Genomic DNA, 25,675 nt, shown 5'->3' with positions numbered 1-25,675 from the left:
TAAATCGATCGTGATTATCTTATTTAGATTGATTTAAGGTACCTAACATGATAATTCAATTGTCCAGGGTATTATCTTATTAGGCGTGATAGATCAATCAAATTAATAGTTTGACAATTTTATAAAAGGGTGATGAAAGCGATTAAATCATATGAGGGACACATTACAACGCACCCTTGAGAGGTGCGTTGTGGTTCTCAGAAAACTAACCACTTGGCTTTGCTATTTCTCCTTTTATTTAGCGAATCTCGGGTTTCCAAGCAATGTTCCAGTATTTAGGCTTAATTCATCAAGCTACAAGGGGCATGATGCGTTCTATTCGACTTTTGGGCCGATTGCGACAAAACGCCGGATCAATTTTGCAGCGTGATGCTTAGGCTTAAGGCTAGAGTCAATACTCAGATCACTACTAGAAAAAGGACATTTTACGACGAACAATTTCGTCGTTAAAAGCCTTAATTTTCGTCGTTAAAACCTTCAACGACGGTCATGATGTTCGTTGTAACAGGTTCCGTCGTTATTGGCTTTAACGACGATGTTCGTCGTTAATAATTAACGCTTATTAACGACGAATTATTGTTTCGTCGTTAAATATTAACGATGAATTATCGGTTCGTCGTTAACAATTAACGACGGATTACTGTTTCGTCGTTAAAAAATAACGATGAATTCAAAATTTCATCGTTAAAAGTTAACGACGAACTAATGTTTCATCGTTAAAAGTTAACGACAGATTATTATTTCGTCGTTAAAAAATAACGACGACATGATATTTCGTCGTTAAATACTTATTCACGATGAATAATTGAGCAATAACGACCAAAAAACCCTCGTAAAATGTCACTCCAACGGTAAAAAAAAGTTGAATAATGGCAATACCGCCGAAATATTATGTAGTTAATATTGCAATCATAATAACATTATTTACATTCTTCAAAAATCCTAAATTTTCACTATGAAACAATATACAAAACCATAAATCAATTTTAACAAATGAAAATTTCATCACTCAAAAAATATTTGACAATAGAACTTCAAGTTATATGAACCCAACAATCACATCCCGTTGTCTTTAAATTCTAAAAAAACTAATAAATATAAAACTCATGTTCAATCAAAAATAACAAAATAAAAATCTAAATAGTTGAAATGTCCTCTCTTGGAGCCTCAAAGTAACACGTCTTTAAATGATTTAAGCTCATCTTCAACTGAACTCATACGGCTCTTAAGTGCATTGTTTTCTTCATGTACCGTATCCACGCGATTGGTAAGCACCTGATTTTGTTTGTTTTCTTCATTAAACTTAGATTGAAGTACCTCCCTAAACCCACAAGTCCACAAATTAATTACGAGACTTCGACTTAAACACCTTTTGTGCCACCAAGATAAAGAAAAAAAGTTAAATATCATTGGATGGGAAAGTGAATATACAACCAAAAAGGATATAGAAGAAGAAAAGCTACCTAAGACATGAAAAAGTGTTGGTTCTTCAATTATTTTCTGAAGTTCCTTCTACAACATAAATAACCATGAAAAAATTAATATCATACATGAGAAGCTTAAAAAACTAAGACCAAATGTTAAAGTTCTAATCTTTTAATTAACTCTCAAGAAATAAGCTTATAACTAGAGGAAGTTTAGAGGTGTTGGATTCTGCATTATGTTGGAGAAGAAAAAAACTGGAGTGTAAACTGCAGCAGCATCAGTTTAAAAGTTTAAAAACAACCCCCTGATTTAATAACATCAGCATCAGATTCATGAAAAGTTGATTTGTTTCCGCTGCTCTGCTGCCAATTTGTATCGTGTGTGTTATAGTGGGTCGATTATGGAATTGTGTGTTATTTTCACGTCGGTTTTAGGCTGTATTTATATGAAAAGAGTGTGTGGAAAGATAGATTTTAAGATACGAATCCAAAAAGAATCCGGAGATAAAACGGCCCTAGGCACTTTCAACGCTTGGATCTGGGCCGAGTTCTTGTTCGATTTGGACTCTTAGAACACGGACCTTTTTGGGAGATTTATCCGAGTCTTTTAGTGCGTATTATGACGGAATGCGTCTGGGCCCGTTACGAACTCTAGGTTCGTTAGGAATTTAATTAATACGTAACTCTTATTTTCGAATTATACTAGGAATAGAATTCCTTTGTAAATTATATCTCTTTTAGGATTTATGTTGGAGTGCAACACCTAATTCTGACAGGTTTCTATCTTTTATGATTTTGCCACTTTTAATAACTAGCTTTTACGGTAGTTACTATTCTTAGCAGGTTTCTATAAATAGCAGTTTTGGCTGAAATGAAAGGGTGATTGAGATTCGTTATTTTATAGGAGATGCGTTGTCAAGTGGAGATTTATGTTCTCATCATCGAACCTTCTCTTTCGGGAATGGGGACAAAAGTAGGCGTCTACAGGGTCTGACACTTGGCTCTACAAACTTGTTTTCTAGATTAGCCTCTTCCAAAGTTCCAATGCGCTAGCAGCAATTTTGAACTGGAAAAGGCGAAGGACAATGAAAATGAGAGCTTTTCATAGTTTAAACAGGAATGTACAACAGCAAATGAGAGTTTTTTACGATTACCTCAAAAAGCAATCAATGAATTCAAGATTAGGCGGTCCATATAATTGCACCAGAACTAGAAAAAGCATGGGGCACCTGAATCAATGAAAAGCATCTAAATAATATAAATAGACAAAATCATACAGAATATATATGTCCTATTAAAAATATTACAGTAAAAGAAGATAAGCAAATCGTTAAGGAGATAAGCAAAGCACTCAGGAATTCAATAGACCGTTAGACTATTGAGACAATCATAAAGTTACATAACGACAACAAATAATACATAACAGATGCAATCCTTGTTGTGAGATGTACCTCTTGAAGTAGGCGATCTCGTTCATCTTCTAAAGGAAGTGGCCTCGGCCACTTCAACATCTCCGTAGAAAATAATAATACGAGTTCATGTAACTTAAAAGTATGGGTGGACATTTGTATATACTTTTGCAATAAAAAACGACATTCCAAATTTCAAGAAGTTGTTCAATATTCTAGAAGCAATAACAATGGAAACCTATGAAGCTCATGTAACTATGTATGCATGTGATTGCTTGATCAGCGACATTTATGTCACTCTTAGCTTAGGATTTTAGTTCATTTCATTAGCATTTTATTATTATTTTCGCTTAGTTTTATCGTTTTTAGTTCGTTTATTTCATTTTTGCATTTATCGTAACATTTTCTCGCCTTGCGTATATTTTAGTCGTTTTTGCTCTAAATATGCCTTTTATGCGCATTCTCATTGCGTAAGAGTCATTTTGAGTATTAACGTGTTAATATTGCGTCATCATGCTTGTCGACGAGTTGTATGTTTTACGATTTGCAAAAAAGTTAAACGAAATATTTTGATTTACGATTTTAATAATATGATTTATGATTTTATTGAATGTGGTAGGCGAGGCACTAGCTTGCATACGATGCCACAATGCTGCAGCAATACGAGCAGCCACAATGCTGCAGCAATACGAGCAGCCACAAGTGCACGCAAGAGCCAAGGTAAAGCAGCCCCACAGCTACACTCATGCACCTTCAGCAGCACTCGAGAAACCATAGCTGTGCACTCACAGCAATGCACGAGCACACTTGCAGCATGTCTTGTGCTCACCTCAAGCCCTCTTGCACTCCCTTGGCAGCAGCCATATAGCACAGCAGATCAGCAGCCAAGCAGTGCAGCAAGAGCATAGCAGAACAACGGCCAAGTAGTGCAGCAGAATAGCGCAGAACCAGCATCTACTATGTTGTGCGATCGAGCTAGTCAGACGTGCGGTCGAGCTGATCCTGTGCGAGCACACTGCTCTACTCGTGTGTGCGCACGAATTACCAAAATCAATGCAGGAAATCAGTGGAGTTTGGTGCGAGCGCACAGCCTTCCTCGTGTGGTCGCACAGCTGGGCGGAGCACTTTAAATACGAGAAATCGCGACTTAGTTTCACGTAGTTAGTTTTTAGTTTTTTTTCATTTTCAGATTTTAGAATTAGATTTTTAGAGAGAGAATTAGTTTAGGGCTTAGATTAGAGATTAGGATTAGGATTCATTGCTTCAAATTCTTGATTCTTAGTTGAATTCAATCATTAATTTTCAGATTTCTTTCTCTTTATTTTGAGCTTTGTTCTTCATTTTGTTCTTCAAGGTTTGATGCAAATTCTTCAATTCAAGGTATAATTCTAATTTTTCTTTTGATTTGTTCTTTCAATTCTTAAATGCTTCATTAATTTCGTTTATGCTTTGATTTCATGCTTGAATTTTAGAATTAGTTTCATATTTTGAATTTTCCCCCAATTTTTTATATTTGAATTTTCTGAATTTTCTTGATACCATTAGTTTCTTATTCAATTAGTTTCATGATTAGGATTAATGTTAGTTTAATGTTGATGTTAATCATGCTAATTGAGTAGTTTTAGTCTAGAGGTTAGGGTTGAAGCCTTGGGGTTGAAGCCTTGGGATTGAATTTTGGGGAATTTTGGGGAAATTCATGATTGATTGGGTGTAATTAAACATGATTTAGTGATAGGACATCCATGAATAATTGAGTAGTAGTTGCAAATTCTATTTGATTGGATTAGATTGGAATGCATAGGCTAGGTTTGGCAAGACATTGTGAGGCTAATTTGTGTGCAAGTGAATAGTGGTTCCTATTATATGCAAGTTGTTTAGTCTATGATTAGGCGAAAGCTCTTCCATAGATTAGACGCTTCGCGTGCTCCATCCGAGAGGTGGCGCACACGTCATTCAATTCTATTTCCCTATGTGCTAAGTCGTTGCATATTCATGAATGTCTTGACCTTGTTCTTCCTTTGATTCGATTTCCATTGCCGATTCCCGAATCCTCTTGAATTTCTTTATTTGTTTGCATTTCTAGCTTTCATTAGATTAATACAAAAAAAATCATTTTCCATCCGAACTAGCTTGTGAACGCATAGATTGAATAGTCAAACATATACATTCCTATGGGACGATCCCTATGCTTGCCGCTATAGTCAATATAGTCGGTTAGTTAGGTGTTTTATAAATTTTGTTTTGTGAGGTGATTTTCTTTTCAACGATGGAAAAACGCCCTATCATTGCTAAGGCAAACAAATGAAAGTAGTGTAGCTCCCAAGGAAGATGGTTGCGAAAGCTTATAATTTCAGAGTAAACTAATGAGTAATTCAAAAGTAATACAAACACCATACCCGTTTAATTTTGCAGACGATCTGCGTCGAAGGCAGATTTGTCATGCTCCAGAACTCTGCTTAACCCCAAAGCAAGATTATCATATTTTAACTCCTCGTCTACCACAAAATGACGATAATAAGACAGATTGAAAAAGTCCGCGAACATCAGAAAGTAACACAAAAATGTATCTTATGTAAGCTAAAAAGAAATTGCATCAAGAGTGGAGAGATAACACACCATCGTGACCCCAATGCATTCAAAGATACTCCCGTCCTCATAGAGTCAAGTAGAGTCAATGTAATGGCCTTACAATTGAACCATGAACCTATAAGCAATAACCATGTGTTATTTCACAATATAGAGTAATACAAGCAGCTAATAAGGTGCTCATCTAACAAACAATATTCCTTTTGGTTGAATAACCACTCTTTCAACGGGATCAAAACCTAATCATGAAATGTATTTTATTTTAAAGTATCAACAAACAAACTAAAACATAAATTTACAAATAAACAAGAAATTAAGCTATCTACTTACTGATTCAAAATCCACTGGATACAGGAACTTATTCTACCAACCATACCATCAATTTACAGCATATCAAGTCATCAAACCTTATAAATATAGCCTAAAAATATACCATTTACAATAGAATTAGAAGAAGATATATAAGAAAACCCTATCTCTAAAAGAACAACATTAATATCTAATTGAATTAAGAAAAACACCAAAGTTCAATATTTTAGAGAAGCAAAACAACTGCAATTCAAACCAACACTTTTAATATATGATTGGAAGTTTGTTATAGACGGTAGCCTTTCGTAAAGCAAGTCATCATTTAGTTCCTTATTAAATAACAATATCTTTTCTAATCAAGCAAGAGGCCGACAACACACATTCGACATTTACCAAGACAACTACTAAGGAGTTCTTCATCAGATTATTACTCCCTTCCATTTTAACCCCAATGAGTTCCTTTATGATCTAACAAATAAAGTCTCAATTGCGATAGGCCAAAAATTACCCCAGTTTCGAGCAAGATTTTAAAAAAACAAAATTACTCATATTAATCAACTAATTGAAATTGGAAAATGAAAAGAAGATTGAGAAAATTAAATCAGAATCAGGACCTGAAATAGCAGCATCCGGAAATAAAATCGATTCAAGACGAATAATTAAATGAAAACCCTCGAAGTTCCAAATTTCAGAGGAACGAAATAACCTGAAAGTCATTATTCGAACAAGAATTAACTCTTCGATCTTGATGGTTGGAGCAAGAAATAAAAAAGGCTTGAGAAATGGTGAGATATAGAGGATTTGTGCCGCTCCAAACGGAAAGACATTCAAAAATAGAGTATCACCATCTCCTAGATCTGCAACTCTTTTCCCATAATCAACGACACCTCTCTGGACACCGCCTTAACTTCCCCGTTGGTCATTTTTCAGAATTTTTCGGCGAGATCTGCTCCGAAAATGAAGAAAAAATAAAATTGAAACCAGAAGATAATTTGGAACGGAGGAGATTGATGATTTTAATGGAGATTGGGTCATTTTGTACCTTGGTGTGAATTTAGATAATTTGGAGAAAGGAGAAGATGAAAAGTGTGGGGGGTTAGGGTTAGAATTGAGAGAGAGAGTCAGAGTAGGGTTGGTTTCCCTAAAATGAACTCGCGGGTTGAAGAGCACACGTGAAGCGCATGTGCGTTAGAATTAGCAATATGGTAAATATCTCGACGCGGAAAGCAGACGAGATAATTGATGGCGCCTAAAGGCGTCGTCAAAGCACGCAAAATATAATAATGTGCTAACGCCTCTACGGCTCTACCCCAGCCTGGAGTACAGTACGTCAACAAAACAGGGATTTTGTAGTAGTGTGATAAGCTCCTTGTCCGAAGGAATGTAGAAGAAATCGTTGATCTCTTGATGTGTCAAAGTGCGATGATTGTTGAAAACCTGAAAACTCAACTCAACCAATTCCTCATCATCATAAATTACCATGTTCCTCCGAGCCGAAGCTAGGAACTCCAAGGTCACCCGCTTATAGGTCTTGGCGTGCGCTTGCACAAACTCCTCCCAGTCCAGACCCGAAATCAATGCATCCACCTCTTTTTCGATCCCCAAGTCCTCTATAGGTTTCTTGTGGTAGAACTTGGTTGGCCGGATGGCCTTCTTAGACAACTCCGCAAATAATCCAAAGACTTTTGATCTTGGAACTTAATTCCGTAAGTATCAAGGTCCGGAGGAATTGGGGCCTTCCTCTTGTTGGGAGGGGAGTTAGGACCTTTCTTTGATCTTTTGGACATTATCATGAGCTAACGATGAAAAATCTACACAAAAAAAGCAAACAAAATCAACTACGATCCAAAAAGAAAAAACTAAGTTAGTCTACAAACCACCACAACCGACCACCAAACACTACACAAGTTCTCCAAGAAGTTCAAATCGATCAATAGCTCTCCAAACACTACTCCACAACCAAGAACAACAAACAAGCTAAAATTTCACCTAAAATTCACCAAGATTCTAGAATCTATCAAGTATAAGAAACTAAGCATGCATAACACTTCTAGACAATCAAGGACTACACACATAAACAAACATGCATCACTAATTACCCAAAAATCACAATTTCAAAAATTTCCAACAATATCATAAACATGGAGGAAAAACATAATGACAATGAAGAAGTAAGGGAAAGAAATCGTCACCACTAGTAAAGGAAGCAACCAAGATCAACCCCAAGTATTCTCCAAATGCACCAATGGTTACAAATTGAAATTTCTAGAAAAACACTAACTTTTGGGGGTTTTTGAAAAATCTGAAAATTTAGGATTTACGGTTTGGAAGAGTGATGAATTTGTGAATGTGAAGAGGTTAAGAGTGAAATTAGTTTGAGGAATCAAGCAAGAATGGTGTGGAAATGGAGTATGAGGAGTGAGAAGGGAGAAGAGAGGAGAGTTTTCTGGTTTTTGTGGGAGTTAGATGTCGAATGAAATGAAAAAGATTAGAAGAATTTGCGACTTAATTAAAAACCGCAGTTCTGACAACCCAGGTCCGTGGAAGCGCACGAAAATTTCGTGCGATCGCACAGGGATTTGGTGCGAGCACACAGATTCTTACTCGACCGCACAGAAATTTGGCTAGTTCCTGATCGTTTTATCAGGTTGTGTGCGAGCACACACCTGAGTCGTGCGATCGCACAAGACTAGATATTGCAGGCCTTGTGCGACCCCTTCACCTAAAACAAAACAAAGCTAGAAACCAAGAAGTTAGTAGACAAAAGCAAAATAAAAATAAGAGTTAGACAACCGGGTTGCCTCCCGGGCAGCCACTAGTAGAAAAAACCCCTGTTGCAGCCCCCTTGTTGCAGCGTACATGTATTAATACGCTTCAACAAGCAGTAGGTCAACGCGGGTCAAACCCTTTAAAGGGTTATTGCAGCGTACAAATTAAATGCCCCCTGCAAAAGAGTTTTTTGCAGCGTACATATTAAAAGCCCCCTGCAATAGCTATATATTGTTGCAGCGTACATGTCATTGTACCCTGCAATAAGTCCGTGTAACAAAATTTATTTGCTGCAATAGTATTATTGTTGATTAATGATTTCATTTAACCAAAATGCCTCTCTCAAAACTTTGGAGTTCCCCGCGCTCAACTCTTCCCTCAGTTTTCAATTCCCTCCGTCGTCGTCGAACTCAGAGCTTGCCCGGTCCTGCGCCGCCGTCGAACTCAGCTTGCTCGGATCCGCCGTCACTCTCCTCGCCGGTGAGTGTCTTTCCTCGCTTCCTCGCCACCCGTCGCGTCCTGTACGTTCTCCGCGCTGAACCATGACTGACATAGTCGCTGAAAACTCAGCTAGCTCGGACGGTGGTTCCAAGAAAGAACGGTCTGTTCTTCGGTGCTTGCTCGGCCGTCAATCTAATCGCCACAACAAGTAATTCTCTTCCTGTCCCCTTTTGATTTTCGTTTTCAGAATTAGGGTTTGTACAATTTTTTTATTTTTTTTTGCTAGTTGTTCAATTCGTTCTAATTGTATTCAGAATTTTCTCTTTTTCCTCTAATTGAATCATGAATCAATGAGTCATGAATTTGAGTTAAAGCTATAAACAAGGCAGCTATGAAAAAAATTGACAACTAAATTGACAAGTAGCTTCCATATGAGAAGCTGGTGAAATTAAAATACACTAGAACAGATATGCAACTCATATTAGCAATTGGAGCTGTAGAACACTCAATATTATAACTTATTTTTTCATACTCGGGATAAAATGATGCATACTACAAAGCAATAAATCATTGGTAGAACTTGAAATGATACATTCCAGGGCCATAAAACTGTTGTTAGCTTCTACGTGGTTTTCATTGTTAGTAACTTGAAATGATATATTCCCGAGCCATAAAACAGTTGTTAGCAATGCAATCTCCCTGTCTTCCTGAAGTGATAATTAAGTGAAGAAGAATGCGCTTAAGATGTTTGAAACAAGCAGACTGCAGAATACAATTTTTATCATCGTGAAAAAATTTCGATCACCTGTACTTATGGAAGTTCAGTACATCGTCAATGACCAAGTAATTACTCTGATTTAGATGGTTGTATTCATTCGCCATTTTTTATGTTCAATCTACCTGCAACAACATTTAAGTGGCAGTGACGACAAATTAATAGCTAGAATGATGGACAAATGAAGGGGTCTTGGGGAAGGGGTCATGCATGAATTATTTTCATCAAGAGGAAGGTTGAGGCGAGGGGTGGTTGGTGTCAAGGATTTGGATTTTTTAATGGTTATTTAAGTTCCATTTTTGTGTTGTTTCTATATTTAAGGAAACACTATTGTCTATTGAAAGGGGTAGTTGCTGACTTGCTGCATCACAAACATCAATGTATCTTTTGTCTGCAGAGTCTGCAGTATACAGAATATATACTGGTACTATAATTAGTTATCTCTGTAACTTATTTATGTATTCCATAATTGCTAATCTGAAACAGTGATTTATTCTCTGTGCAGTAAGTTAGGTTAGAAGTTAGCTACATTATTCTCTACTCCGTCCTTGGATTTGTGAAGGATTTAGTATATATTAATGTTAGGGGATCTATTAATCTGTTTTGTTTGTTTTTTTTTTAGGATCTCTTTTAGTTTGATGGTATTACTAGCTAGTTTCTTGAATCCAATATCCATTTCATGTCGAGATGTGAAATAATCAGGTGTTTATGATAGTTTCAGTAGGTTAGCTTATGGTCTCTTGTTATGTGAATTTGTAATTCCCTCTTTTGCGCTCATATGAGCCTTTCCTTGGCTTATTGTTGATGATTCTATAGGGTTCATGCAAAAGTGGTTTTCCACTTTATTCTCTTCTTGTTGAGATTTATTGGACGACTCAACTGATTAGTATATAAATCGCTCAAGTTATTGGTCAACGGCAACATGTAGAGAAATTTTACCGTGTTTACAAAGATGAACAGTAAGTGCGTGCTTATATTCTTGCTACTTTATGCTATTTCCCCTATAACCCTATGGTGGTTTGCTGTCCGTCTTGCATCTCCTTAGCTAGGCGAATACATCAGTGACACTAATAACTAATTTTATTCGCACTTACAGTGTCGTTGTATGTCTATCCGTCAATAGCTTTCATGTACTAATTTTAATTTGCTTAAAATATGCAGTCACCGTTGGTTTTTTTCCAAGGAAGTGAAAAAGGTGGACATGCTAACAAATGACTTGGTATGTCTTTAAATTGCTTTTTATTTACCATAATTATAATTAGCCTTATACATCATGCAAACTAGTCATCTCCTGCTTGTGAAATACCCCCTCGCAAACACAATTATTAAACTGATTTTATTTCTATGTGGAGTTTGAGTTTTCTATGTAGAGTTTTCTCATTTCAAACTTATAACATAATTCATATGATTAGTTTTAAGTTTCCAAGACTCAATCCAATCTATTTATTCACATTTGAGACTTGTTTGGTCGGTATAGGTCATATTTAGGCTAAAATAAGGCATTTTCGCTCCCAATTTTTAGCTAGATAACCTAAGGACTCATTTCAAACTTATTACATGATTAATATGCTTAGTTTTAAGTTTTCAATACTCGTTCCAATCTATTTATGCAAATTTAAGGATAATTGGATCGTTATAGGTCATATTTAGGCTAAAATGACATTTTCGCTCCCAACTTTGAACTAACGAACCTAAGAACTCATTTTAAACTTACTACATGATTCATATGATTAGTTTTAACTTTCCAAGACTTAATCCAATCTATTTATGCACATTCGAGACTTCTTTGGCCGTTATAGGTCATATTTAGGCTAAAATGACATTTTCACTCACAACTTTGATCTAAAGAACTTACGAACTCATTTCAAATTAATAACATGATTCATATGATTAGTTTTAAGTTTCCAAGACTCAATCCAATCTATTTATGCACATTTGGGACTTTGGTCGTTATAGGTCATAGTTAGGCTAAAATAAGTCATTTTCGCTCCCAATTCATAACTAGATAACCTAAGGATTCATTTCAAACTTATTACATGATTAATATGATTAGTTTTAAATTTCCAACACTCGTTCCAATCTATCTCTGCACATTCGAGACTTCTTTTGCCGTTATAGGTCATATATAGGCTAAAATGTCACTTTCGTTCCCAACTTTGAACTAACGAACCTAAAAACTCATGTCAAACTTAAATACATGATTCATATGATTAGTTTCAACTTTCCAAGACTTAATCCAATCTATTTATGCGCATTTGAAACTTCTTTGGCCGTTATAGGTCATATTTAGGCTAAAATGACATTTTCGCTCCCAACTTTGAACTAACGAACTTAGGAACTAATTTCCAACTTATTATATGATTCATATGATTATTTTGAACTTTTCAAGACTCAATCCGATCTATTTATGCACATTTGAGACTTGTTTGGTCGTTATAGGTCATATTTAGGCTAAAATGAGACATTTTCGCTCCTAACCTTGTACTAAGGAACCTAAAAACTCATTTTAAACCCTTTACATGATTAATATGGTTAGTTTTAAGTTTTCAAGACTCCTTCCAATCTATTTACGCACATTTAAGTCTCATTGGGTCGTTATAGGTCATATTTAGACTAAAATGACATTTTTGTTCCAACTTTGAACTAAAGAACCTAAGGACTTATTTCAAACTTATTACATGATTAATATGCTTAGTTTTAAAGTTTTCAATACTCATTCCAATATATTTATGCACATTTAAGGCTCATTGGGTCGTTATATGTCATATTTAGACTAAAATGACATTTAATCTAATGCTCCCATCAAATTTTTGTTTTTGAAGGTCTATACTACGAGGAATGCGCCTTATGCTAGTGAGGAAATTGATGTGGTTCCTGAGGAATGGGCTAAGTTTTTTACCAGCAAGTATTTATTATTGGCCTGAGCGCGTTTGATCGAGTTGGCTTAGATGTTATAGAACAATCTTTTATATTAAAATGTATGCGTACGTTGAAATTGGAACGTACATATTTTTGAATGTACTACATGAACTTTGTTTTGGGATATATAATATACAAAACACCAGTTATTGTTTTTATAATTGTTATACAGGTTGCGATATTATTAGCGATATTATTATTGTTGTGACAGGTTTCTATATTTGTGTGCAAGGCACTCCAGACATCCCTAAATAAATTAAAAAATTTCCGCCTAAAGCTCTTTGTTGCAGCGTACATATATATGTACGCTGCAACAAGGGTGTAAAATTTAGCAAAAATCATTACCTGTTGCAGCGTACAAAGAGATGTTCGCTGCAACAGAATGGGTTTTTTGCAGCGTACACCAATTTGTACGCTGCAACAAGTCTAGATTTTGGCCAAATTTTACACACTTGTTGCAGCGTACATATAAATGTACGCTGCAAAAAAGCACTTTTCGCAAATGTACGCTGCAACAAGTTCAGACTTGTTGCAGGCCCCCCAGTTGCAGCATACGATGTACGCTGCAACAGGGGTCTAAAAGCCCGCTGCAATAAGGGTTTTTTCTACTAGTGAGCGCTCGTTTAACGTCATTAGCTTGACGAACGCCCCAAAAATCATGGGGGGGGACAAGAGGGAAAGTATCAATACACAGGTTGCCTCCCGGGAGCGCTCCTTTAACGTTATTAGCTTGACGAATCCCCCCATTTTCATGGGGGGTCAAATGCAACCAATTTTGGATCGTTACAAGTCAAAAAGCTCCTTTTTTCCTCTTTGGGCACAAACAACTTATCAAAACCACCTCTCATAGAGATGTCATCAAACTAACTTCCCCTGGGCTTTTGTTTGCCCTTCTTGGCCTTCATGCCCGGGGGGTGCTTACCATTGAAAGCTGAAGTTTGTGCTCCATCATCATCTAGATCCATTCCGAATGTCTCGGGAATGGTTGTGATATCATCAAATGCATCGCCCAACACCGTGGGACTCACAAGCACCTTCTTCTCATTGAAGTTGTCCCTAGCAAGCTTATCATCAAACTTAGAAACAAAGAGTTGTTAAAATGGTTAGAATGCATGCAAAGATTCTCAATGCAAGCAATAGTATCTATCTTCATGCAACTCTTCATCTTAGAACAACATCCATCATCATTAGGAAGCTTGAAGCTATACTTGGCGTCTCCCGCCTTTAAGGTGATAAAACCACCTCTAACATCAATAAGAGCCCCCGCCGTGGCTAAAAATGGCCTCCCTAAGATAATAGGGTGTGGGCATCCTCATCAATGTCCAAGACAATAAATTCAACTAGAAAAGTGAGCTTCCCTATCACAAGGGGAACATCATCAACCCTACCCAAAGGGAACATCACCAGGCGATCTGTTAGTTGCAAAGACATAGGGGTAGGGGTGAGATCACCAAGATTAAGCTTCTCATAAATTTTGTATGGTGGAAAAATACTCACTCTTGCCCACAAATCACAAAGAGCGTTATCAAATTTCAGCTTTTGGATGCAACAAGGAATCGAGAAACACCCGGGATCCTTGAGCTTTTGGGGAAACGGCCTTAGGATCAAGGCACTGCAATTCTCCGTGAGATCCACTGTCTCCTTGGGCCCACAAGTTCTTTTGCCACACAAAATGTCTCTCATGAACCGAGAATAATGTGGCATTTGCTTAAGTGCCTCGGTGAAAGACAATGACACATAAAGCTTGCTAATCGTATAACTTAGAGAATTGATCATCCAACTTCTTTCCAACAAATTTTTGAGGATAGGGGAGTTTGGGAGTAGGGAGACGTAGATGAGTAGCCTCCATTGACTTCAAACCATCACTCACATCACCAACGTGAGACTCTTCTTTTACCATGTCATAGTCCGTAGACTCGACTCCCTTAGAATCTTCCCCCCTAGAACAAGAAGCTTCACTTAGCTTAGCACCATCATCTAGAATCTACCCACTCCTAGTCACAATGGCATACATTTGCTTAGGAGGTGCTTGACCTTGGGGTGGGAGACTAGTATGCACTTGATGCTCTTTGTTGGTGTTAGCAAGTGTGAGCTAGCTGAGTTTCAATCATCTTAAGATGAGTATTGAATTGTTTGAATCCATCCTCAAATTCCACATTTTTCTTGGCTTGCGCCCCCACAAACGACTCCATGAGAGCCTCAAGATTAGACTTGGTAGGCGGGAGCGGTGGAGGAGCATTGCCAAATCCGGTAGGATTCGGTGGAAATTGATTGCCATAGGTCCTAGGCACATTGAATCCGGGAGGAGGATATTGGGAATTACCATATTGGCTTCCCGAATTCAATAGATAGCCCCCACTAGGAACTCCCCTATATTACCCATATTGGTAGTTGTAACCCCCTCCACCTTGGTGTTTTGGGTTCTAACTACCTTGGTTTTATTTAGTTTGATTACCTAGTGAAGGAAATAATGCCCTTGGTCCAAGTATGCATTTAATGTTAAGTCTAATAAATGCGGTTCAGTATTAATTAACAAGTTAATAATTCAGTGAGATCAAGTGAGCTGAATGCCTGGCTAGAGACCGCTTCAGTTCAAGTGGAATTAATGATATTAATCCACAGCTTACTCTTGACTGAACCCGTAGGGTCACACAAATAGTACGTAAACAGATCAAGTATTTAATGGCATTAAATACTCCATCTATGGATATTCGGAATCGACGGATCTTGGTTTCAGTGGGAGCTGAGATCGTCAAAGGCAAACAATGAATACTCCGGAAACGATGATATTGCCGGAAACGGAAATATGGATCGTATCGGAAATATAAATATTATCCAAGTCGTAGATGTTGCCGAAAACGGAAACATGGTACGTATCGGAAAATATTATCGGAAATGGAAATATTACCGGAATCTGAAATATTGCCGGAAACGGAAATATTGTTGGAATCGGAAATATTATTGGAATTGGAAAATAATTCAGGAAACGGAAATATTAAATATTTGTACGAAAAGGAAATTAATTCCGGAATCGGAAATATTAAATATTGTTCGTATCGGAAATGAATTCCGGAATCGGGAAATTAATCGGAAGCGCGTCGTACGAATTAACATCGGACGAGACTTGCTAGAAGAAGGCCCAGCACGAAGCCAGGCTCGCGTCAAGCAAGCCAGCGCGCCACACAAGACAGCCAAGGCCACGCCAGGTACAGCAGGCCAAGGCGCGCGTGTGAGGGGGTCGAAAAAAGCACGAGGCTAATGCATGACCTTGTCCCTCGTGGGTGTGACGTTTCTTTTTGTCAAATCAAGTGTAATTGGATTTCCTGTGAGTTTACACCCAATTGACTAGTAATATAGGAGTCGCCATTCATTTTTTAACGACAATGAGAAAAACTAACAAAACCCGGTTATCGTGACATAAAGGGAGTGCAATTATGTTTGACCACGACGGTCGTAGGTTCCCTTGTGATCCCTGGTGTGGGGATCTCTCAACATACACCCGCAAGGTAGAGATTGAGGGTTCGGGGGACTGTAACTACCGAGAGGAGTGCTCGCTCTTCGATAACTCCAGAGGCAGGATATCCTTACTAGCTCAGCATAAATAATTGAAGGGACATGCGTTAACTATTAAACTAATCTGAGTTGATTTTAACAATATGCAACATATAATACTAGATCGATCACGATTATCTGATTTAGATTGTTTGAAGGGACCTAGCATGATAATCCAATTTCCCAACATATTATCTTTATTAGGCGTGATAGAACAATCAGATTTAATTAGTTTAACAGTTCATAAAAGGGCGAGGAAAGCAATTAAACCATGGAAAAGGGACACATTACGACGCACCCTTGAGAGGTGCGACACGGTTCTCAGAAAACTAACCACTTTGACTTTGCTATTTCTCCTTTTTATTTAACGAATCTCAAATTACGGGACAAGATACGTTCTGTTTGATTTTTGGATCGATTGCGACAGAACGCGTGATCAATTTCGCAGCGTGAGGCTTTAGGCTTAGGGGTTTAGAGTCAATACTCAGAATAATAATTGTGTGTTGTTTTCACGTCGAACTTAGGGCCCTATTTATAGAAAAGAGTTCGTGGAAAGATAGAATCGTAGAACTCTAATCCACGAGGAATTAGGAAAGAACACGTCCCAGGTATTTTCAGCGCCCAGGGCTGGGCACCGAAGATTTCGGCGCCCAGAGCCAGGCGTTGAAAATAGGGTCTGGGTCGTTTCTTTGTCAGATTCGGACTCTTAGAATCCGGAGTGTATGAGAATTAATCGAGTCTTTTAGTGCGTATTAATTTTATGATGGAATGCATCTGGGCCCGTTACGAACTCTAGGCTCGTTAGGATTTTAATTAATACGTAACTCTTATTTTCGAATCGTATTAGGAATAGGATTCTCTCGCAATTTCTATCTCATTTAGGATTTATGTTGGAGTGCAACACCTAATTCTGATAGGTTTCTATTTTTTATGACTTGCCACTTTTAACAACTACCCATTACGACAGTTACTATTTTTAGCAGGTTTCCATAAATAGCAGGTTTCTATAAATAGCAGGTTTCGGGTGAAATGAAAAGGGGAATTGAGATTCATTATTTTATAGGAGATGCGTTGTCAATGTGGAGATTTACGTTCTCATCATCGAACCTTCCCTTTCGGGAATGGGGACAAAAGTAGGTGTTTACAGTTAGCCCCCACTTTGACTGAGTCTTGGAGTAAGACGATGGTCAAAGTATTAGACGGAGTGCGTCACACAAGCCATGGTGACCTGCTTTTGCGAGGGTCTCACGAGCCCCCGAGTGATAACATTTGACTTAAGGGTCATCACTTGAAGTGTCGACATATCCCTCACGTGTCATTGGGATTTGTCAACGGATAGTATAGAAACTCCCTCACTTTGTCATTAGAAGTATCTAAAGAGGCGTAGAAACTCCCTCACTTTGTCATTGGGAGTAGCTACAGATGTTTTCGAAATCAAAGCTATAAAGTGTAATTGGGCCTGGCCAAGCCCAACCACGAGGTAAAAATGTTTTTAAAGATTCTCATTTTCAGGGCTAGCTAAACGAGAAAACCCCCTTGTTTTTATGAGGCGTAAAACGAAGGAAAATCCAGCACATTGTTCTTTTTTGGAAAAATGGAAAACCAATCCTTTAATTTTTGGAAAAAGGGAAAACCAATCACATCGTTCTTTTTTGGAAAAACGGAAAACCAATCCTTTAATTTTTGGAAAAAGGGAAAACCGATCCTTTAATTTTTGGAAAAAGGGAAAACCGATCCTTTAATTTTTGGAAAAAGGGAAAACCAGAAAAATTTATCGCTGCAGCGACTAAGGACCTGCGCGGTAAGTGGCGCAGACCCCGCCGGCTAAAGATGGCGAGCCTGTCCGCTAAGGGTGGACACCCCGTCCGATAGAAGTGGACGAATCTGTTTTGAAATTTGTTTGTGCTTTTTTAAAATAAGGACCTACGTGGTTTGTGACGTAGACCCCGCCGGCTGAAGATGGCGAGCCTATTTTGAATTTGAAGATTTTATTTTTCGAAAACTGAGGACCTGCGCGGCTAGTGACGCAGACCCCGCCCGCTGAGGGTGGGCGAGCCCTGTCCGCTAAGGGTGGACGCCCTGCTCGCTGGAGGTGAGCGAACCTGAATTCGTCTTTTTTATTAGGGATTCGCGTGCCGCGGTCTTGCCTGATTGAGGTAGGCAAGTCCCTATTTTTGTTCATTGTGATTTCTTTTTGAGAATTTCTTTTTATTCATTCGTGCAGGAGCGAATTCTTTCGAGGGATGCTCGGATTTAGTCGCAACCTGAAGGTGGGTTGACAACGTGCTTAGACGGACCATTGCCTCGTGGTCATCATCTTTCATTGTTTTGAGCTAGTCTTTACGACTTTACGGCTCAATTTTGCCACTACTTGGGTCCTTGATTAGGGGACTATGTATAAGTATCAACGGCGACCTTTGTCTTGAGGTCGTAATCCGATTTTATTATTATTATTTTGTTTTGAGACATCCAAACATGGGACTGCGTGTAGCGTAGTCCGGGAATATGATTTTGACTCCGCACACTCTTTGTTGGAGTATATATTTTTTCGCGAGCCCCCAAGCAATTGGGCTCGTCGGTCATTTTTCGCCAAGAGAAGTACGTATTTTATAACGTCTTGTGATCATGTTTGGGGTCATGCTCGTATGTGCGAGCGGCCTTTAAAGTGGTGTGCTATTTTGGTGAAGTCGTGGAGTGCGACTTCAGTTTCCGGGCGACAAAGTTTATTTTCCAATAACATCCGGTTTAGCTTGGCCCGGATTTAATCTTTTGACAAACAAATATTTTTTATTTTGAGAAACCAACGACTTAACAATATTTTTTGGTGTTTCGAAGAATGACCTTGATATTTATTTCGCTCATATTTGTTTTGAAAAGTGTACACATACATTCCTTGAGACGAGTCTAAGTTTTGACCAAGTTTTAACATTCATTTTTGATATTTGGGTGCTAAAGGTGCTTTTGGGCTTGATCTTAATTGCAACAGGGCCTCGTGTCTAGCGACACGGTTTTACGTCCTTTCCTGTTCCGCGTTTTGTGAAATTTGGGCCTTGGGCTGCATAATCAGCGCCCAAGGCAGGGCGTTAATTATTTCGGCGCCCAGCCGTGGGCGCTGAAAGTCCTTTTCCTGGCGAATTTTGATTTTCGGATTTCTTAACGCGTTTCCGAATGGGATCAGGATGTCACTTGATGTGTTCAGCTATATATAGGGGCTAGATACGTCCCTATTTTCCATCACTCTCAATTTCCTTTTCTCTTGTAATTGCTGCGTTTTTAATTACTCCTTGCTTTCGTCATGTCGATTCCTCCTTTCTCACTCCAACGGGCTGTTAGGCTTTGGCTACGAGCCCTTACTCCTACAGAAAAGGCTTTGTTGAAAGAATACCACTTAGAGGCACTTTTAGGCTTACAACAAATTATTATTGATTATAACTTTCTGCATGCATCCCTAAGCTTTTGGGATTCCGATCATCATGTTTTTGTCTTTCGGGGCAAAGAAATATGTCCTTTGCCAGATGAATTTGCCGCGATCCTTGGTTATCCTACTAATGCTACTCCTGCCACCCCTGGCACCATTGAAGAGGGTAAAACAACCATAGGGGCTTTCCTAGTACTAGATGCTAACATGCTTGCTGAGATTGTTGTAGGTGGTGAGGTTAATTTGGCAAAGCTTGTAAAACACCACTTTAGACCTAGTAAAAATATGACCGAACAAAAATTGAACATTCGAGCCCTTGTATTTTGCTTGTTGAATCATTATTTGCTGTCGAATAACAATGGTGAGTTCGGTGACATAAAGTTGATCCCCTTGATTAGCCAGATGGAAAGTTGTTATTCTATCATACCGTTGGTTGTTGCCGAGACTTTGCTGAGTGCGGATGAACTAAAGAAGGATGCCAAATCTGAATATTTTAAGGGGAGCCCCCTATTGCTGCAGGTAATCGATCCTTTTCTTGCGCATGTTTTTTTTTTGCATTCTTTTTTACTCGTCCTGCCTGGAGCTGAATTTCAGCGCCCAGGGCTGGGCGTTAGAATTATCGGCGCCTGGTCCTGGGCGTTGAAACTGCGCCCCAGGCTTCGTTTGTTTATTTATTATTTTTTGATCTGATCGTACCCGTTTTTGCAGATTTGGCTCATGGAACGACTTAGACTCTTAGAAATTCCTGTCGATCCTAAACACTATCGCCCTATAGCCTTGGGTAACCGGAAGTGTTTGCACCGAGGCCAGGACGAGGCCGAGTGGGCCTCCTTTTTTACTCATGGTATCTGTTCTATTAAGTGGGTGGTACCATGGTGGGGTTTGACTACTATGACGGGGGGTCCTGATGTATCGGTTTATGTTTCCTTGTTGGGGCTATCTCGGCCCATTTATATCTTCCCTTACTGAGTCATGCGTCAATACGGTTTAAGGCAGACTATCCCCTTTTCTGATTCCGTACCACCTAAAGTAGCGGCCTTTTCACAAGCACGGGTTCAAGCATGGGCTAAGTATTATGATGGTCTCCCGTGTTGGGCCGTAGCTACAAATGGCTTTGTGGGTCTTTCTGAAAACTACAAGTGGTGGATGAGTTCCGATGATAAGGCTGTGAGGACCGAGGCTCGAAATGGGGAGCCGGCTGAGCTTTTGATACCTCGTATTCGGGCTAGATATGAGGACCGTGATTCTGCCAATCCTCGCACCCATGGTATTAAGACTGTGAAAGCTCGTCCTGATCGAAAGCGAAAGGAAGTTCCTTCCCGTTCCAGTTCTAGGCCTAAGAAGATGCCTAACATGAAAGGGTCTGTCGTTGCTAGAAGAAATGCAAGCTCTCGCGGAGATCGTCGCCGGAACAATGTATGGGTTAGGAAGGCTCAGCCGCCTGTAGAAACAGTGACTAATCTAGTTGATGTTGATAATCCTTCTCTCACCATTGTCTGTGCCCTTGAGGCTGAGCAGGCTGTAACTGAGAATGTTTCTGAAGTCTTGGCATCTTTGGAAGTTAGTGTACAGAAGCCAGTTCTTATGGAGATTGATATAGGGGCAGTGCAGAAGACTGTGGGGGTGGATCCTGCGAACCTTGCCCTCTACAAGACTTTATTTGATGATCCGGAAGAACTAGAATAGTGTAGTTCCTGCTAGGGTGTAGGTGCCCTTTGTTTATTCCAGTTGTGTTTGTTTTTCATTCCTTAGCACTTTGTTTTCCTTCTTATTATTTTTTAATAAAGGCGTGTTTTATTTTATTTTCATTTTTTGTTTCTCCTTTTTTTTTATTTATGTCTAACACTTTTTGCACAATTTATATATGTTTTTTTTATTGGACCGAATCCTTGGTAAGGATTGCCTACGTATCTTGTCAGAATCAGGTCGCGCGTAGTTCTAGCTAGAATAAATTCTAGGATGCCGGATTTAAATAGATATGCCCTGAGGTGGAAACTTATTATTTAATCGGTCAAATGAGTGAAGTATTATCATTATTTTCGTCCGCTGTTTTTTGCCGTAAGCTGCGTATAAAAATTAAATTCTATGTTTTTTTTTGTACGGCTATTTTTTGGTACGCATATCTGAATATGTGCTGTACCCCCCAAGTGTTCGTTATTTTTCCGTTATGTGCGGATAAAATGACGAGCACTTTCTGGAAAAAAGTTAGGCAGGCAGAGAGTTTCAACGCCCAGGGTGGGGCGTCAAAGATTTCGGCGCCCAGCCTTGGGCGCTGAAAATACTTCTGGGCGGTCTTTTTTTTGACGCTTTGCTTCACATGTTCTTGCATTTATTTCTTTTTGTTTTGTGCTTTACTTTTTTACTTGTATTAAGATCAATTTTGAGGCTATTTCGGAGGCTTTTTTTACTGTTAGCGTGAGACGCATTTTTGTCCGGATTAATTTTTTCTATTCGTGACTCAAAACGGTTTTGAGAATGGGGTTAGTGTGTGGAAGATATGAAGATCTTTGTATAGGCTTTTGAGTGGGCTGAGGTGCGTGTTGATGCCGGGGGCGGCGTTTATTTTTATGAGTTTTTTTTTGAGCAACATTTGTATGGTTTCTTTTGCTTTCTTTGGGTTGCATGGGTTAGACCCTTATGTTTTGGTAATATGATAATGTGGTTCTCTTTTGGGGTTTGATGAATTTCGATGTCACGATTCAAGACCAAGTGGGCCTTGTTTATTGGGCCTAGAGTGGGCCGCCTCTTTGCAAGTACGTTTGGTGCTCTTTTAGTGTTAGAAATAAAGTTTTTAGGAGGAATATTACGCCTTTATTAATTTGGAAAGTAAGGAAAACACACTGCAATAAAATTTAACCTATATTCTAAGGGGTCTTAGGACCATCTAAAGTCTTTATTATTTCTTTTCTACCAATCTAAAGAACTACTAGGCGCTTTTTTACTAAGGTGCTCTATATGGCTCAAGCCTTGGGTTTAGTCTCGTAAAACTTTGGTCCTTCACCGGTACTCATCCTGAATTCTATTCCTTTTGCGTTGACCCACTGATATGTCTTCACCCATCCGTTCTCGATCTCTTCTAGTGTTGATGCAGGAGAGATTAACCGGGTTGGATCGAAACCTTCATCTTGTAAAGCTAGGGTAGTCATCACAGTCTCGTCCTCCATAGGCCTCGATTCGTTAAACAATGTCCATAGAGCCTGGTTGTCTAATATTTCAGCTGTTTTGGTCTTGGTGAGGTGGGGTGCCTCATCCAAGGTGTGGCAGTCATTGAAGATTTCAAATCCGGGTTTTGGCAAGCCATCCTGAACGAAGGGTTCAGGGAAATCACAGCATGGGTGTTCTTCTCCTTCCCGAACGAACATCCCGTTAAGGGTCCTTTGATACGGGGGAAGGAGGGTGGTTTGTTTGGCCTTGTTGAGGCGTAGCCCAGACAGGCGGTCAGCAATATCTTCCTCTGTTGGTTCATAGCCTAAGCCAAAGGGAGTATATTTGTTGGGTAAAGGATGGAATGTGCATTCCTTCTTCCTTATGCCCAATGGGGTTCCTGGGAAATAACCTTGAGCTAACAGCATTCTAGGGACGACTCGGGATGCGCGCGGGTCTAGGAATGCTGGATCATAATCTTCGATGAACTGGATTGCTTCATCCATATGAAGGTCGTCTGCAGTTTCGGCCGTTCCAACCATAGTACACTTGACGTCGAGAGGAGGGGCGCGGATTTCCAGTATTACCCCGTTATGGTTAAGTTTAACCATTTGGTGCAAGGTAGAAGCCACACCTCCTAAGTCATGGAGCCAAGGTCGCCCCAAGAGGAGGTTGAAAGTGGGCTTGATGTCGATTATTTGAAACTCCGTGGTGCGTGCCACAGGGTCGGTTTGTATGGTAAGGTTGATTTTTCCCAACACAGGCCTTCGAGAGTTATCATAGGCTCGTACCCCTTGCGTGGAGGTTTGGAAGTCATCGTTTCCTAGCCCCAAGCAATGGGCGGTTCGCAATGGGCAAACGTTAACCGCTGAACCGTTATCTACGAGCGCTAGGGGGATGTTTTATCCTTTGCATCCGACCACTAGATAGAGGGCTTTATTATGAGCACCCCCCTCCTTGGGTAAGTCTTTGTCAGTGAAAACTATGGCCTTTTCTCAAGCATCTCTCATGACGTGGCTAACCAATGAGTCAGGTGTGATATCTGTAGGCACTGAGATGAGATCAAGTGAGCGGATAAGCTTTTCGCGATGTTCCTTTGAAGTACACATGAGGTCCCAGATGGTAATCTCGGCCTTGGTTATTTTTAGCTGCTTCAAGAGAGGATTTTCAATGACTTCCGCGACGATGGTGTGCCGTCCATTCTCAGGAGTTTGTCTGACTGGGATATCGTCCATAGGAGGTGGGCGAATATCCGATTGATATATCCTTCCGGATCGGGTGAGATTGTCGACTTCGGGTTCCTGAGGGGTGGTGTCAATGAGAGCATACCCGGGCCAAGTTTCAGTAAAGAGGTCCTGGCCCGAGACTTGAGACAGGTAGATATCTTCAGCATCATCATCCCACACACCGCACACTTCTCTCTCGATTCGATCCATAGGGACCACAGCGAGTGGTGCACCTTGAGGTGTAATATACACCGTGGGGTCGAAGTTCTCATTTTCTGGTTGGTCGAGAGAGACGTGACAAGAGCCGAGTGGGCTTTTGTTGTTGTTGGGTTTGCCAACGTTAGGGAGCGGTATCACTTCATCCTCTATCATGTCCTGGATCGTATGTTTTAGGTTCCAACAGTTTTCAGTGTCATGCCCATTTCCTTGATGGAATTTGCAGTAAGTACCTTCGACCCAATATTTGTTCTTGACAGGAGGGTCGCGGGTGAGGCCCATAGGCCTCAACTTTCCTTGATTGGTTAGTCTTTCAAAGGCTTGTACCAAAGTCGACCCGAGTGGGGCAAACTTTCGGTCTCGGACCCATCTTCTAGGGTTTCTTCGGGCTGGAGTCTCCTCTACGGCATGGACTTCTTGGGCTTGGGATGTATTGCCCCTGTTGTAGGCATTGCTTTTGTATGCGGGTTTATTTTGTATTGTTTTGCGAGATCATCCTCGATCTTTATTCCCACATCATAAACTCTTTTGAAAGTGTCAAGTCCCAGGTACCTAAGGTGTTGTCTGTAAGCCGGGTCCAGGTTGTCAATGAATTTTTGGACCAATTCTGTTTCGGGAGGCCTATTGATTAGCTTGGCCGCCTGGTCCCTCCATCTAGCAAAGTAGGTTGTGAAACCTTCATTTTTCTTTTGGAAGAGAACTTCCAGCTCGCGCATGGTGACTTGAAAATCCATGTTCGACGAGTATTGCTTGATGAAGACATTGACAAAGTCTTCCCAAGTGGGGAAGAGCTTAGGGTCCTGGTGGTAGTACCATTTGAGCGGCACAGGTTCCAAGGACAAAGGAAAGGCAGGTAAATACATGGACTTGTCCACGCCTTTCAAGTTCACGACATTCACAAAGCTCATTAAATGATCACGGGGATTGTCCGTGGCTTTAAATTTTGGTAAGTCAGATGAACTAAACTTTTCTGGTAGTTTGCCAGGAAAAGGTTCAGGATCAAGGGAGAAGTACTTTCTCCCCATGGTTTGTTGTAAGACCATTTTTTCAATCCTCTTCTCGTTATCGAGGTCATTTTTGGCTTGTGCAGCCGCTACGGCTTCGTTTTCCATTTTCAGTTGGCCCATGAGTTGGGTCATTTGGGCCATCTGGTCGCGCAATTCTTCGATGGACATGTTTGAGGGTGCGAATCGAGGTTGGGGAAGCGGAGATCCTTGAAATGAGGGATGACGGACGGAGCTTGGAGTCACTAAACCTGGTATTGGCGATGTATCTTCGAGACGCACTAACCTTTGATTTCCCGATCGGCACCAAGTGGCAAGACCAGTCCTATGCATAAGATAAGCTAAAGTTTAGGCCCCAAAGTTTCAAGCATTACTTAGTCTAGACTTTGACTCTCTCAATTGGTTTCTTCGCTTTTTCTTTTGTTGGTACACTTTTGGTTCTTTCTTTTGGTCATTCTTTGGATTTTCGAAACACTTGCCCAT

General features: G+C 39.7%; 1 long non-coding RNA gene across 8 annotated transcripts; it reads right to left on the bottom strand.

Annotated features, from left to right (window-relative positions):
• Positions 1–984: 984 nt before the first annotated feature.
• On the bottom strand, positions 985–6,905 carry LOC110802916 (uncharacterized). 8 transcript variants are annotated; one of them, XR_008919559.1, is made up of 6 exons: positions 5,450–6,900; positions 5,230–5,328; positions 2,579–2,653; positions 2,372–2,490; positions 1,464–1,512; positions 985–1,369 (listed from the first exon to the last, which is right to left on the bottom strand). It is a non-coding gene; the product is annotated as an uncharacterized lncRNA (long non-coding RNA). The 8 variants fall into 8 exon arrangements; XR_008919555.1 differs by having other exon boundaries at positions 985–1,321; positions 5,450–6,898; XR_008919557.1 differs by having other exon boundaries at positions 1,464–2,490; positions 5,450–6,905.
• Between the last annotated feature and the right edge of the window lie 18,770 nt (positions 6,906–25,675).

The sequence above is a fragment of the Spinacia oleracea genome, chromosome 4 (genome assembly GCF_020520425.1).
Source record: "Spinacia oleracea cultivar Varoflay chromosome 4, BTI_SOV_V1, whole genome shotgun sequence".
NCBI lineage: Eukaryota > Viridiplantae > Streptophyta > Magnoliopsida > Caryophyllales > Amaranthaceae > Spinacia > Spinacia oleracea.
Note: the sequence above shows the minus strand (reverse complement) of the source record. Positions and strands in the feature narration are given on the sequence as shown.